Below are 15,014 nucleotides of genomic sequence, written 5' to 3'. Positions count from 1 at the left end.
TTTCTTTTTCTCACCCCTCTTAGTCTATCTCAGGGGTGTCAAACTTGTTTCATACAGCAGGCCGAATAGCATTCATTGTGCCTGCTGAGGGTCAGAAGTGATGTCTTTAAGCAGGAAGTGATGTCATTAATCAGGTCATTACCAGAAATAAGCACTTTTTCCTCACTTATCATTAGCTGCAAATGACAGAGAGAAAATGTGCAAATCTTGATCATATTTTTGAGATATGGAAGAGCCCAATTATCATGCGGGCTTCCCTTTGAGCAGTGACATCTCAACAGAACTCAGCAGCTATTGATAATGCTGGGAGAGACTGAGGACCAGAAACAGAGCATCTGTGGGCAACATCTAGCCTGCGGGCCTTATGTTTGACATCTCTGGTCTACCTCTTCCTTTGTCCTGCTCCTTACCTTCTGAGGCTTCCTTCTGGCTCTACCTCCCAGTGCATTGGCAGAAGCAACCCTGCTAAAAGGGCAGAGCTGAGAGAGCCCAATTATCATGAGGGTGGCCCTTTCAGCAGTGACACCTCAGCAAAAGCAGTGCTGCTGAAAGGGTGGACTGCATGATAATTGGGTTTTCCTGGCACCACCATTTCAACCGTGCCACTTCTGCCAATGTGCTACTTCGCAGCTCAGCTACTGTGACCGCAGCTGATGGTTGAGCTGGGAGAGTTCAGTTACCATGCAGGCCTGATAAAGAGCTTCTCCAGGCTGGATACCGCCTGTGGGCCTTATGTTTGACATCCCCAAGCTAGACGTTTGGGGTTAAACATGTTAGAACTAGACCATAGCACTGTATTATTTATGAGAGTTTTTTTTGTTCTTATGTTCTTTTTTCTTTTCTTTTCTAGCACAAAATCTGGCATTTTTAAATGTCTTTACATTTTTAATATTTTTAAATTTAATCTTTAAAAACTGACATTGTTGCACTGATGCCAAATTTATCTTCCACTTAGGTGCAGTGTTAGGAAATTAGAGTACCTAATATATTGTGCCAAGGTGACAATTCCTGGAATAAAGGAAAGTACTTGAGTCAGGCAATCCTAGGTTGGCATGAGAAGGCAAAAATGGGCCTGTCCCTGACAAGGAAGCATAGCATGACTGCAGCAATAGCCAATGAAGGGCTTAAAAGCTCTCTCTCTCTCTCTCTCTCTCTCTCTCTCTCTCTCTCTCTCTCTCTAGTGCAATGACTTCAAAGGCCCAGCCATTCATAGGGAAATCTCTGAAACAGTCATTCTGGTAAGTTTCCATTTGAACAGCCACAAAGAACCATTTTTCCATGATAAAGTAGATTGCTTCAGTTTCCAAGCAAAACCCAGAGGGGGTCACCTCCTTTTCTCTCTCCTCTGCACTGACTGCAAGAAGTTCCTGAGTCATCCCAACTCCAGCCAGATGCCGCATTAAAAGAGCCCTGCAGGCAAACAGTGCAAGTGGGCATGTCCATGTGTGCAACATGTGAGTCCTGCTACAGCAAGCACATCTGCCACAAGGAAGAATAATTCCACCAGTTCAAGCCAAGGTTTGGCTTTTCCAGCGAACTCTTGTGCAATAAAAACTCTTCAAGCTGAGATACCAGACAGGGAGTGGGAGGCAGAGGATATGCATTTTTTTTTTTCATGCTCTGAGGTTAACAAACCATCTCCATCTTATTTGCACTGGGATTGTCATTGCTTCCTCCCTCTGCTTTCCTGTCCAATACGCATGCTGCCTACCCAACACTCCCTGCTCCCCATTCTATTCATTCTCATTCCATTCACTACATCATCAACCTCAGCTTCCTCTCTTTCCATCAGCAGTTCAGTGGAGGGCCCATAACTCAGATGTAAAGCACACGTTTCACATGCAGAAGGTTCCAGGTTCAACCTCTGACCTCTCTAAACAGGGCTGGAAAAGATCTCTGTCTGAACCACTTAGAGAGTTGGTGATAGTGATGTTATCATGACTGAATGAAATTGGCCAAGAATCCTTGACTGGCCTGAGGCAGAGTGCCAAATGCTTACCTGGTGATGGATGTGCCAGCCTCTGCTCCTCCCATTCCCTGGATTGGAAAAGGAAGAGGGGAATGGAGAAGAGGGGAGGAGCAGTGGAGGTAAGTGGGCAGACAGAGGTTGGCTTCCCCTGTCAAACTGCTGCCTGAGGCATTGGATCAGTTGGCCTCATGAATGAGCCAAGAATCTGACACACAGCCCAATCCTATCAAAGCCCCTGCCCCAGCCAGTGCAGCCACCAAGATCCACCAGCATTCCACCCCTGATCTGCTCCCAGCTCAGCCTGATCTCTGATCCCTGCCACCACAGCCATGAACACACTGATGGTCAGTCTGCATGGTGCCACTGCAAGAGTGTAGCCTCCTGGCCTTTGCACCAGCAGACACATTCTATAGCCATAGATGGTCACAATGGCAGACTGTAGGATACACTGGCAGATCTCGCTTTCTGCCAGTGTATGCTGCAGATAGGATTGGGCCCTAAGATTCTTATGAAAGTTTGGAGCCATCACCACATGTTGCTTATCTATGCTGTGAATAAAGGCAGTTGATAACACTGAAAAAGGAATATAGTATTAGAATAGAAAGAACAGAAACAAGAGGCAAATATTCCATAAGCTTCTCAAAACATATTAACACTGTGTAAGTTACCTGGCCAAAGAGCAAAGAATGGCTGCAACAATTGTAGATATAACATAAGCTCAGCTGCATTTTCTGTGATAAGGTAAATAACATCTGAACTGTCATTTACAGATCAGTCAGTATTTTCGAGCAACTTGTCCCTCTCCTCTTGCATTTATGGCAACCCAAGGTCACATGTATGCCTAGAAATGTAGACAGTCAAAAAGATCAAGGAAGCGATATGCTGAGGTTATGTTTGTCAAGGGACAGACAAGGCTGCACTTTGTAGGGAGGGGTCATTGTTGATCCTGCAAGACACCTCAAATAGCAGCCACTTGCTTTGTCCTGCAGAACCGCAGTTTAGCAACCCCCACCCCCACCCCTCCAAAGGGTTAGGTAAAGCTCTGTTTACTGAGGAATAAAATAAAAGGTAAATGTTAGTCAAGGGAGATAAATCTTCTGTGACTTTAAAGAAATTTCTGAGAACTGTCTTCTATAAAACATGGGGCATGATTTTCCATTCTTTTGTATCTGATTACATCTTGGATAAAAAGGATTGTGCAAAGCGTCACATACCGGACTGCTTCCTCACTCTTAATTGGGCTTCTGGGTTAGGGACGTGGTGTGTGTGTGCTAGCAAGAGAGATGCATGGAAAAGCAAGATGCATATTCACTGCTGCAGACAGCCTCCGGAGCTCCTAAGGGCAGAACCAGGAACCCATGACTCTGCAGGGAGGTGCCCTGAGTAGTGAGCCAGCAGAGATACAGGTTGGAGCATCCTCCTGTGTGCAGGGAAGGGTTCCTTACCAGCTACTGAAGTGACCATGCTTAACCAGGCTGACCATTGGCTCCCCTCATCAGGAAGTGGGACATTTCCACCTTGCTCCTCTTCTTTTTGTGTCTCCATCGTTTAGTATCACACCCCCTTACCATGAACAGCAGTTTGAGTTCCAGTCCTGAAGGGGCTGGCTATGTTGGAAGGTCCAGCACTGGACTCAGAGACAGACTCCATCAGTAAAGGGATCTTTAAACAGAGTCTGTACTCTGAGCCAAGGAACTGGTTTCATCCTCAGCTGGAACTGTATGCTTCCTGTTGCTGCACATCCATTTCCACAGCAGACCAGGAGGGAGCTGATGGAGAGGCAAAAGAGTATAAGGCTCCAGGTCAGCAGGCTGATCCTTTAGCTAGGGAAGCAAACCCTGGAGCAGCAGGCTGGGTTGACGGGCATTTATAGCCCCGCAGCCCAATTCTAACCTGTGCTGGCGCAGCAGGGTCACATGGCCTCTGCTGTATCCAGTGCTGGCTAAGGGGAGGCTGGAGAGATCTTCACTGTAAGGGAACATTTGTTCGCTTACCCTGTGTAACACTCCTGCCTGCCCAATGGCTCTACTTTCTGTTAATTGCACTGAAAATCGTTAGTCTATTCTTAAAAACACTAACATCAAGATGATGAGAGAAGAGAGATGAACTGGTATGTGACATCACGTAGTATGTACTATACCAAGATGCATCTGATACCAGATGCAGTGGGGTGTCATAATAACCCCTTACAGTAGGAGCTGAGGAAGTTCAAAGGAAGTTTTGAAGTTAACAGTGCTACACCATCACCGTAAAAACTCTCAGATGAGAAAGTTACAGAGTTCATGAGAAATAGGTCACGTAACCTTGCTCACAAATTTGAGGGATCACAGTTGCATTTGAAGGAGTCTAGTCGGACACCTGCTTAGTGTCAGTCGCTTTGAACAGTCACATAAACAGGTCATTAGTACTAGAGCTGTGCACTGGAAGTAGCATTAGTGCTGGTACTGAGTCTAATGGCGAGGAAAGTTCTGGAAAGTTGGTGGGAGCCAGTCGTATCCTGCCTGAGGCTCTTCACAGCCTGTCATGTGGAACAGCTCAGATTAAGTCCTTAGTCAAGAATGTGAAGGTGCCTAATCCACAACCAACTCTTGCCACCCATCCTGTCTAGGTTTCTTTCAGCCCGTGCCAAGGCCCTATTCATCGGCACTGCAGGCAGAGACCAGTTTGACTAGCACAGTCAAGAGGCCACCCGATGTTGTCGCTGCTTGTACAGGGAGTCTGGGCCTGATTCATACAAGATGCTGCTGGCCTGCTGCAATAAGATGGAAAACCTGTGAATTTCACCCCATGTACATATAGCATAGGGTCCACACTCCATAATGGGGAGGGGGCATTTACTAACTGGCTCCTAAATGCTGCAGCTAAGACTTAGCCAGCCCAATTTCTTTTTATTATTTGGAAGCACGATCTGCTCTGAGTACGACCCTTTTGCAGGAGAGAACCACTTAAACCATCTCAGCTCCTGGAGGTGTACTACACATTGATCCCACTTTCCTCTGAAATCTGAGGTCTTCTCACACTGCCTTATCATTCTCACACTCACCTGAAACAACCAGCACATGATGATCCTGATCAGATAGAGTATGCAACACAAGCAAGTCTTTGTTTTTTTGTATACATGTAATTTAAAGGGACTATCACAGCTATATTGTGCAAAACCACATTCAATTTAATATGTAATATTTATTTTAATACTGTATTATAAGGCTGATCATCAGTCCGAAATCTTGGCAGGCCTTGCTAAAACGATCCATGAGCTGCTGGAGATCTTTGACAGAGTGGGTAGTGACAGCTGCATCGTCGGCAAAGAGGCAGTCACACAGACATTTCAGCTGGACTTTGGACTTTGCTCTCAGGGCTTTCCGTCTGATCTGATCCGGAGATAGAAGCCTTCTGTTGCAGTTCCAAAGGCATGCTACAGCAGAACAGTGAAGAAAATCCCTAACAAGGTTGGTGCAAGAACACAGCCCTGCTTCACTCCGCTTTGGATGTCAAAGGGGTCTGATGTGGAGCCATCGAAGACAACAGTGCCCTTCATGTCCTTGTGGAAAGATCTGATGATGCTGAGGAGCCTGGGTGGACATCCGATCTTGGGGAGAATCTTGAAGAGGCCGTCCCTGCTGACCAGGTCGAAAGCCTTTGTGAGATCTGTGAAGGCTATAAAGAGTGGCAGTCGTTGTTCCCTGCATTTCTCCTGCAGTTGTCTAAGGGAGAATACCATATCAGTGGTGGACCTGTTGGCTCGGAATCCGCACTGCGATTCTGGGTAAATGCTGTCTGCAAGTACCTGGAGCCTCTTTAGTGCAACTCGGGCAAACAACTTTCCTACAACGCTAAGGAGAGAGATGCCACGGTAGTTGTTGCAGTCACCCCTGTCGCCTTTGTTCTTGTACAGCGTGATGATGTTTGCATCCCTCATGTCTTGAGGTACTCCACCTTCTCTCCAGCAGAGACAGAGGATTTCATGCAGCTCAGTGACGATGATCTCTTTGCAGCACTTTAGGACTTCAGCAGGGATGCTGTCTTTTCCAGGTGCCTTGCCAAAGGCAAGGGAGTCCAGGGCCACAAGAAGTTCTTCTAGGGTTGGTTCACTGTCAAGCTCCTCCAGCACAGGCAGGCACTCAATGTTGTTCAGTGCTTCGGTGACTACATTTTCTCTGGAATATAGCTCAGAGTAGCTATATTTTGGACTGACGATCAGCCTGAAGAAAACACAGGTCATGGTTCAGGATGTGGACTCACCTCCCTGCATTACAATCTCTGCACATGAACTGGAGATTGTCCATGACTTTGTGTACCTTGGCTCAACGATCTCCGACACTCTTTCTCTCAATATTGAGCTAAACAAACGCATCGGTAAAACAGCTACCACGTTTTCCAGACTCACAAAGAGAGTCTGGTCCAACAAGAAGCTGACGGAACATATCAAGATCCAGGTCTACAGAGCTTGCGTCCTGAGTACACTTCTGTACTGCAGCGAGTCATGGACTCTTCGCTCACAACAGGAGAGGAAACTGAACGCTTTCCACATGCGCTGCCTCCGACACATTCTCAGCATCACCTGGCAGGACAAAGTTCCAAACAACACAGTCCTGGAACATGCTGGAATCCCTAGCATGTATGCACTGCTGAAACAGAGACGCCTGCATTGGCTCGGTCATGTCGTGAGAATGGATGATGGCTGGATCCCAAAGGATCTCGTCTATGGAGAACTCGTGCAAGGAAAGCGCCCTACAGGTAGACCACAGCTGCGATACAAGGACATCTGCAAGAAGGATCTGAAGGCCTTAGGAGTGGACCTCAACAAGTGGGAAACCCTGGCCTCTGAGCGGCCCGCTTGGAGGCAGGCTGTGCAGCATGGCCTTTCCCAGTTTGAAGAGACACTTTGCCAACAGTCTGAGGCTAAGAGGCAAAGAAGGAACGCCCATAGCCAGGGAGACAGACCAGGGACAGACTGCACTTGCTCCCGTTGTGGAAGGGATTGTCACTCCCGAATTGGCCTTCTCAGCCACACTAGACGCTGTTCTAGAACCACCATTCAGAGCGCGATACCATAGTCTTTCGAGACCGAAGGTTGCCAACATCCACTGTATTATAATATTTGTACTTCTCTTATAAAATCCTTCAGAGTGACTTACAGTTGAAAATTTGCAAAACTAAACAACACAAAAATTAAACAAGATGTGTTTTAGCTCCTGGAAAGTTGGAATGGATGCCTGTGCTGTTCTCTTTGTACACAGCACAGATCATCACATGCTATCCAGCTGACATCTTTGTGTGGCTCCCTGTCTCATGTGCTGGGTATCGCTAATTCCTGTTCATGGAAGGGGGGTATGCATTGATACAAAGCATGCGCTGTGCTCAGAGGGGCTACATAGGGCTGCCACTGAAACAACAATTCTGTATGATCAGCTCTGTGGGCATCAGTATCATATGCCATCCATCGATCACCCAGATGTTTCCTAGACCAGTGCCAGTGGATCCAAAGGTGTTATACTGCTGATATGATAAGTAAATAGGATCCATGGGATCCCAATTTCATCCACATGAAAGCACCTTGCATGTTTTCTGAGTATGCAAAATGCTTCATATTTATTATCTAGATATCGTCCTTACATAAAGACAAGAAGGTAGCAAAGTATTACTATCCCCATATTGCAGCTGAAGAACTGAGTCTGAGGAGGAGTGCCTTGCCCAAGGTCACCTAGTGAGTTGATGGCAGAGGTGAGACTCAAAACGATCTTTTGGTGACACACATCATGGCATTAAAGTATGAATCAGACTTCCACTTGGAGGGGGAGGGGAGAAAACCTGTGAGTTTATCATTGCCTACAGTTGTGCCCTAAAAAGTTAACATTTTAAATCCATGTTGAATTTAATAAATTGCCATTGAATATGTGGTGGGTTAATGCTCATTCTTCTAAATTCCCCATTATAGTTTGGCTTCATAACACAGTTATTCTTGCTACAGAGTATGAAACGTGTTTGTCAGATTTCGTAGAAAAGGATTTGTCTGAAACATTGTGACACAAATGGAAAGGGCCAGGGGCTCTCACTTTTGGGACCACGACAAACATATACACAAGACTGCAAAATGACTGCTTGTCCCTCTCCTTTCCCTCTGTTCAAGCTTTTCTTACTCTTCTGAGGGGACTGTTATGAAACTCTTGCTTATAGTCACATGACAGAGCTTAAGGTTTACCCAAAGTCAATGCCTCATGTCACATTACAGGGTCAATATTCACTGACTGGTGACTTTGGTTACATGGCCTAAGACCAGCAAACTAACTGGAATTGGCTGAAAACATCAGCTGGAAACGGTTTTCTGTCACTAATAAGCAGGGCTGGATAGGAAGGCATAGGCAGTGCTGAAAAAAGTGGTCTCAGTGTGTTGTTCCTTTTCTGTCCCCCTGAGTGCAACCCTCCTCCTGGCAATCTTTCATAGCCTCTCACATCACCTCAGTAGTGTGAGAAGGACAATGACTCAAGCCAAAGCTTCTGCTGATTTCCTTCTGTACTGCGGCAGCCAAAGTCACAATTATCTGGTTCATTCTAGGGCTGCTAGCCTGGAACACGCCATGACAACGTGATTCTCATTTCAAAGCCTCTTTTGTACTAGGACACAGTTCAAGGGATCGTGCACAGCCAGTTGAAAACACTCAGCACTTGCCATCGCATGCTTTCGAAATGAAGGGGCACTGCTTCTTCACACAGTTGCTGTGCCAGGCGCATGAGAGTGGAGTGGGGAACTAAATCTGTTTATGTAAGAGAGTGATAGCAAGAGATAGCCACTCCAGAGCATGTTGGGGATATGCTGACTGTTCTGGAAGCATCTTGTGAAAACATGACAGGATATATCAAGACCCCCATCTTCCCCCCTCAGAAAAATGATTGCTTGGGTCTCCAGTCTATGAACCTTAAAGCAAGGTATGTGTGGCTTGTAGAAAACACACGTGTGTGGCTTGTAGAAAACACTCATATTTGTCCTGTCCAGGAGAACAGCATTTGGCTAGAGCAGCTTCCCGTGCCGGTGATGAAAGGCTAAAATTATGCCTGGCTCTCAATTACTTCTAAATTGCCTGGGTAAGAATGCATCTCCTTGCTGAGAAAGTACTTAGAGTTACCAAGGAAGGAACAAGATATCAGGCTAAGGCTCTGCCTCCCTTTTACATCTGTGCAGCAGTTCTCTAATCTAGCTATCAAGCAGTTCAAGGAAATGAACAGATAACAAATTCAAATAAACCGCTCTGTGATGGTGTGTGTGTGTGTGTGTGTGTGTGCGCATCCCTGCATGGGTGCAATACACCATTTGTCTTCAAATCTCCCCAACCAGTTTGCCACACTGAAACTGAGAAGCCTGGGAGAAGGGTGTGGTGCCATAGCACTGGGCATGCAAGTCATTCAGGGTTAGGGAGAAGGAGGGAGGGGAAGGTGAGGGAAACAGGAGTGATATCAAGGATCATCAAGGCTGGACACCGGTTGAGGTGCCATATTCCTAAGAGAGCCTGCTTGGTCCTGCCAACGCCTGAACCCTCCAGTACTGGTGGCACTAGCAGCACAAACCAGCAAGACACTCACACCATCTGTCACCCAGCACCCCTATCTACAAATGGGAGCACCCCTGGCATCATTCCAGGGGTTCTATATGATGTACTCACTGGTCTCTGGTAAGTGTGGAATTCAGTAGTGACCACAGCTCCTTCTTCCCACTAGCAAGTAGGGGTGGGGTTTGAGGTTGGCTCCTTTTCCTATTACCCTGTGGGGCAGATGGCAAGCAAGGAGCTGCAGCAGCAGCAAATTCTTCTCCTGTTCACAAATGAGAAGGATGGGAGGAGCCCCTATTCCTCACTACACAATTGATTGCCTGTCACCATGGACAAGCTGGTGCTGGCAGTGTGCAGAAATCTAGCAAGAGGCAAGGGGAGATGGAGAAGCAGGTGTAGAGGGCCTCTATGAGATTGGTGGGCCACTGTGAGATACAGGAAACTGGACCAGATGGGCCTATGGCCTGATCCAGTGGGGCTGTTCTTATGTTCTTAGGGAGAAGGGGGAAGAAGGAGAAGCAATAACTGAGGCACATAAATGTGTCAAGTCACTGTGAACAAGTCACTTTTTCTCACAAACTTAGTTGTTTGTTTGTTTAGATCCCACCTGTCCCATGCCAAAGCAAATGCCCAAAGATTTATGATACAAAGCTTTATCATAAAGTACAAAGTACCACAACAGGTAAAAAGAAAACATCAGACAAAGCATTAAAACATTAATTTTAACATTACATAGTGAAGCATAGACCAAAACAGAGCAAAATCTAAACAAATATTGTTGAGCCAATGGGGAACAGATTAGTCCAGGGAAGCAGTCAAGTCACAGCAGTATTTCAGAGGCACTGAGGGCAAAAATTCACTTGGCAACCAAATGCCAAATGAAACAGGTATGTTTTGAACGCTTGCCGAAAAGCCATGATAGAGGGGGTGGTTCTCAATTCCCCTGAAAGGGAATTCCATAGTTGTGGAATTGTTGTGCTGCTACAGAGAAGGCTTGCCCCCAAGCTACCACCCCTCTAACTTGGGACAGAGGCAGTACTTGTAGAAGAACCCCCTCAGATGATCTAAAAAGGTGGGTTGGAATGTATGGAAGGAGGCAGTCTTTCAGATAGCCTGGACCCAAATCATGGAGGGCCTTAAACTAAGGTTAGAACTAGCACCTTGAATTGGTACCAGAAGCAAATAGGCAGCCAGTGTAGCTGCTGAATTAGTGGTCCAGCAGTCGTATCGTCTAGAAGACCAGTGATTTTCAACCTTTTTCATCTCATGGCACACTGACAAGTCACTAAAATTGTCAAGGCACAACACCTGTTTTTTACAACTGACAAGGCACACCCATTTACAGCAGGGGCTCACAACCCCCAGTGGCTACTAAAAATGTCCCTCCCCCAAACTCTCACAGCACACCTGCAGACCATCAGTGGCATACCAGTGTGCAATGGCACAGTGGTTGAAAAGGGCTGGTCTAGACCCTGTAACCACCCAAGCTGCTGCATTCTACAGTAATTGCAGTTTCCAAATTGTTTTAGAGGGTAGCCCCATACAGAGCGTGTTGCAGTAGACCAGTCTTGAAGTTACTAATGCATGGATCACTATAGCCAGGTCCAAATGGCTCAAGCATGGTCTCAGTTGGTGCACCAGCTTAAGCTGGGTGAATGCACTTCTAGCAACTGCTTTTTGTTATGTTATGACTTGTTATGACTTGTTATGAAGATAGACCGGGTATTCAAGTCACACCTAAGCAACTGCAGAGGGCAACAAGTATGGGACAATATGGCAGTGGGGAAAACTCCAGAAGGTCTCTTGCAGATAAAAAAGTTCTTCAGGAAGAAGACATGGTCAATTTCATATCTTGTAGTCCCTGGCCTTATAAAGAATATTATATATTTGGTATATATTTGGTTAGGGCTTAGAAACTGTAGCTAGGCCAGGTTGATGCTTGCATCCCTTTTCAATCACAAACACTTGATGGGTTATGCTGCACTGCAACTCAATAGTTTCTCCCAACAGCAGACAATTGGAATCGTCTCTTAGTGACTCCATACAGGTTATAACTGGCCTCCTGTCATGGGAATCAATGGCAGGATAAGAATGCAGTTGAGGGCTGGTCCATCCATGAGGCCAACTGAGGCAGTTGCCTCAGGCAGTAACTTGGTAGGGTGAACCCACCTCCATCCACTCAGTTGCCTTCTTCCGCTCTCTGGATTGGAAAAGGAAGTGGGGGTGGAGCAGAAGAGGAAGTGCCTCTCCAATGTGTTCTAGCCCATAATTCTCCTTTCCTCCACACTTCCACATCTGCCTTGTCCCCCTCTTTTTTTTTATGGTCCAGAGTGTGGGAGTAGCAGAGGCTGGCACATCACCAGATAAGACCATAAGCATTTGGCATGTCACCTCAAGTGCTGGGGTGTCTTTGACCAGCCTGTTAGTACCATTCTAAATAACCCCTTGAAATATTCACACCACAAGGATAACTGTGCCATTGCATATATGGTGCTATTCTCATTGCTTTCTGCACGGCCTCATTTTTCTCTTAAAAGAGTGTGCCCATTTGTTTCTGCACTTCCAAGGAGTTCGCTTGGGGAAACCCTATTTATGGGCTGAAAGTGCCACAGGAAGAGTTATTGCCCTGTTATTCGGCTTGCTGTGCTAAGCCCGCATGGGGATCGGGTTTCTACTGAAAGGGTGCCAGGCACGTCTGTTTCCAGGAACCAGCAGCCATATTTAGCCTGGGGCTGCACATGAAAGACTGCAGTCGGAAACGTGACATTGTGTCAACATCTGAGGCAGGTCAGAGCTGGGTGAGACCAAGAAAACAAGCCAGGGGAGGGGAACTCTTAACACACCCTGTCTGAACAGTCCAAGTGCGGAGGAGGAGGCAGTGTGCAAAGCCACTCCGTCACAGGCTGATAACTCCAGCTGCACAGAGGCTCTTTGATGCTTTCCCCTGTCTTCTGATTTGATATTTGCTTTTCAGCCAGGACAGAGTCTGCTCACATGCCTAAGAGCACTTTGGGCGAATGCTGCTGCTTCCAAGTGAAGGAAGAGGACATGCAGGAACAGAGAGGCAATTGAGCACACACATTTGCATCGTGTGTTATATAATCCAGTGTGCTTATGTAGGACTTTCCATGGGAGGAAATCCCAGCACCTTGCAAATAATACTCACGCCTAACATTGTCCCTTGTGATAGGCAAAGATTACTGCTCCCATGGTGCAGATTATGAAATGTAAGGAGTCCTTTGCCAGATCGCCCGAATGAACATCTTCCCGTAATTCACCCACACTAATGATCATTACACTTGTGGCATTTCCAAGCTCATTTCCATGTGGATTAGTTAGTCCCTGACACGATTTCACTGACCCATTGTTCCCACAATCAGGTGGGCTACAGTGGGTTTTGCTGTGCTTTTAATTTAGGTTTAAGGGATTGTTGTCATGTGCCTGTTAATCTGTACTTTTTGTTTTTTTGCCTGAGAATGAATTATCTTGGATTTTTTCACAATCATTAATACATAATATCAGAATTACCACCCCATTCTTTTTGAGAAAATGAAGAACTTCAAACTAGCATTCCTTTCCCTTCCTGACTGTAGAAGCCAAAAGGTGGTTAAGATAGTTCAGACAATGGTAGCTTGTGGGCTTGGGTTCAGTTTAGTGAGGTTCACTAGCTTTGCACTGTTCTGCTGAACAAAGGAGCAAACTGTTAGAGAGTGCTGTGTGTGGATTCAGGCATGTTGACCAACATGACTCACGTGAATCTGAAGTTCTTTGTCACAGGCCATTCTCAAGTGCCCCCCCCCCATTGTCTGAGACAATGTCAGATCCAGCTTTTCAGGGTGCAGGGGCAAAAGGCCTGTGAGGGACCCCAATAGCATAGTCCTCCCCATGCTTTGGAAGGTATGTGCATGTGCCAGCTCCCCCCTCCATGGTGTCCAGGAAGAGTGTCAAGATAGGCCTGACTCTAAAAGAAGGATAAAGAAAGTTTGCTGATATCATGACTTCCCCACTATTGCCTGATGAGCTTAATCTTGGTGCTTGTCTTGCCAGTTGGTGGTGTGGAGCAGTGGCAACAGCAGAGCAGGTCCAGCATAGGTGTGAGCCCTTGCATGCCCACAGAACCTGGCATGTGACCCACCAAGCCCCACCTGGGAAACCACCTCTGGTTTGAGGTTAGGTAGGGAGTAACTGGAGAAATGGCCTAATGAATTATGATGCCCATACATGAGAGGGGAGGGACCATAGCTCAGTGGTAGATACATGCTATGCATATAGATGGTCCCAAGGTTCAATCTCCAGGTATGACTGAGTAAGATCCCAATCTGATCCCACTGAGAGCCAGTTTCAACCACCAGTCACTGTTTTCAGTACAGCTTCATATAGAATACCCTCTCCAGAGAAGCTCACCTAGTGTCTATGGCCATGAATATCTTTTCACCACCAGGATGATACTGTTTCATTCATCGAGGCATTCTAGCATGTGGTGAGCTAGTTTTCATCCATGTTTTATCTGTTTGGATTTTTCTTGTCCATCCTTGATTTTATTACTGTTTCAACAATTGTTGTAGTTGTCAATTTTTTTTAAAACTATGTTTTATCTGCTTGACTTGGATATTTCCCTGAGAAGCTCAGTATTGAAAGACGCTATAGGAACATTTATAAACCAATAAATGTCCTACCCAGAGCCCAAGCCCTCCTACTTTGGTGCATGACTGCCACAAACCCCCTGCTGGCTGCACCATTTGTGGCACTCGCAGGCCACCCACTTGTGAAGAAGTAATCATAGCCTATGGTCCCAGTTCAGCAAGTGATTGCATTATTACCAGGGGACATCCACTAAAATTGAGTGTTGGGAGAGTTAGAACAGACAAAAGAAAATATTTCTTTACTCAGCGTGTGGTTGGTCTGTGGAACTCCTTGCCACAGGATGTAGTGATGGCATCTGGCCTGGACGCCTTTAAAAGGGGATTGGACAAGTTTCAGGAGGAAAAATCCATTACGGGTTACAAGCCATGATGTGTATGCACAACCTCCTGATTTTAGAAATGGGCTATGTCAGAATGCTAGATGCAAGGGAGGGCACCAGGATGAGGTCTCTTGTTTTCTGGTGTGCTCCCTGGGGCATTTGGTGGGCCGCTGTGAGATACAGGAAGCTGGACTAGATGAGCCTATGGCCTGATCCAGTGGAGCTGTTCTTATGTTCTTATATTATTACAGCACTTAGAAGAGCAGCTTTGGACAAAGCAAGAGCAGCTGAAGAAAAATGCTAATTTCACACTATATTTCAGAGGAGCATTTTGAAATATTGGTGCACCTTTGTATTTCTTGGAAGGCTTGATTTTTTGCAACCCTGGAAGCAAAATGTTGACCCCCAAGACAGAGAACTACATGAGAGGCTACCAATAGTATGTGCATTGTCAGCAAGATTTTTGACTGTTTTTCAAGAAACAAGAAACAAAACCTCCCATATTGTCTCCCGTACTATTTAAAATGCCCTGATGTTT

This window comes from Tiliqua scincoides, unplaced genomic scaffold (genome assembly GCF_035046505.1).
Source record: "Tiliqua scincoides isolate rTilSci1 unplaced genomic scaffold, rTilSci1.hap2 HAP2_SCAFFOLD_180, whole genome shotgun sequence".
NCBI lineage: Eukaryota > Metazoa > Chordata > Lepidosauria > Squamata > Scincidae > Tiliqua > Tiliqua scincoides.
The sequence above is the reverse complement of the archived record's forward strand: the minus strand, read 5'-3'. Positions refer to the sequence as shown.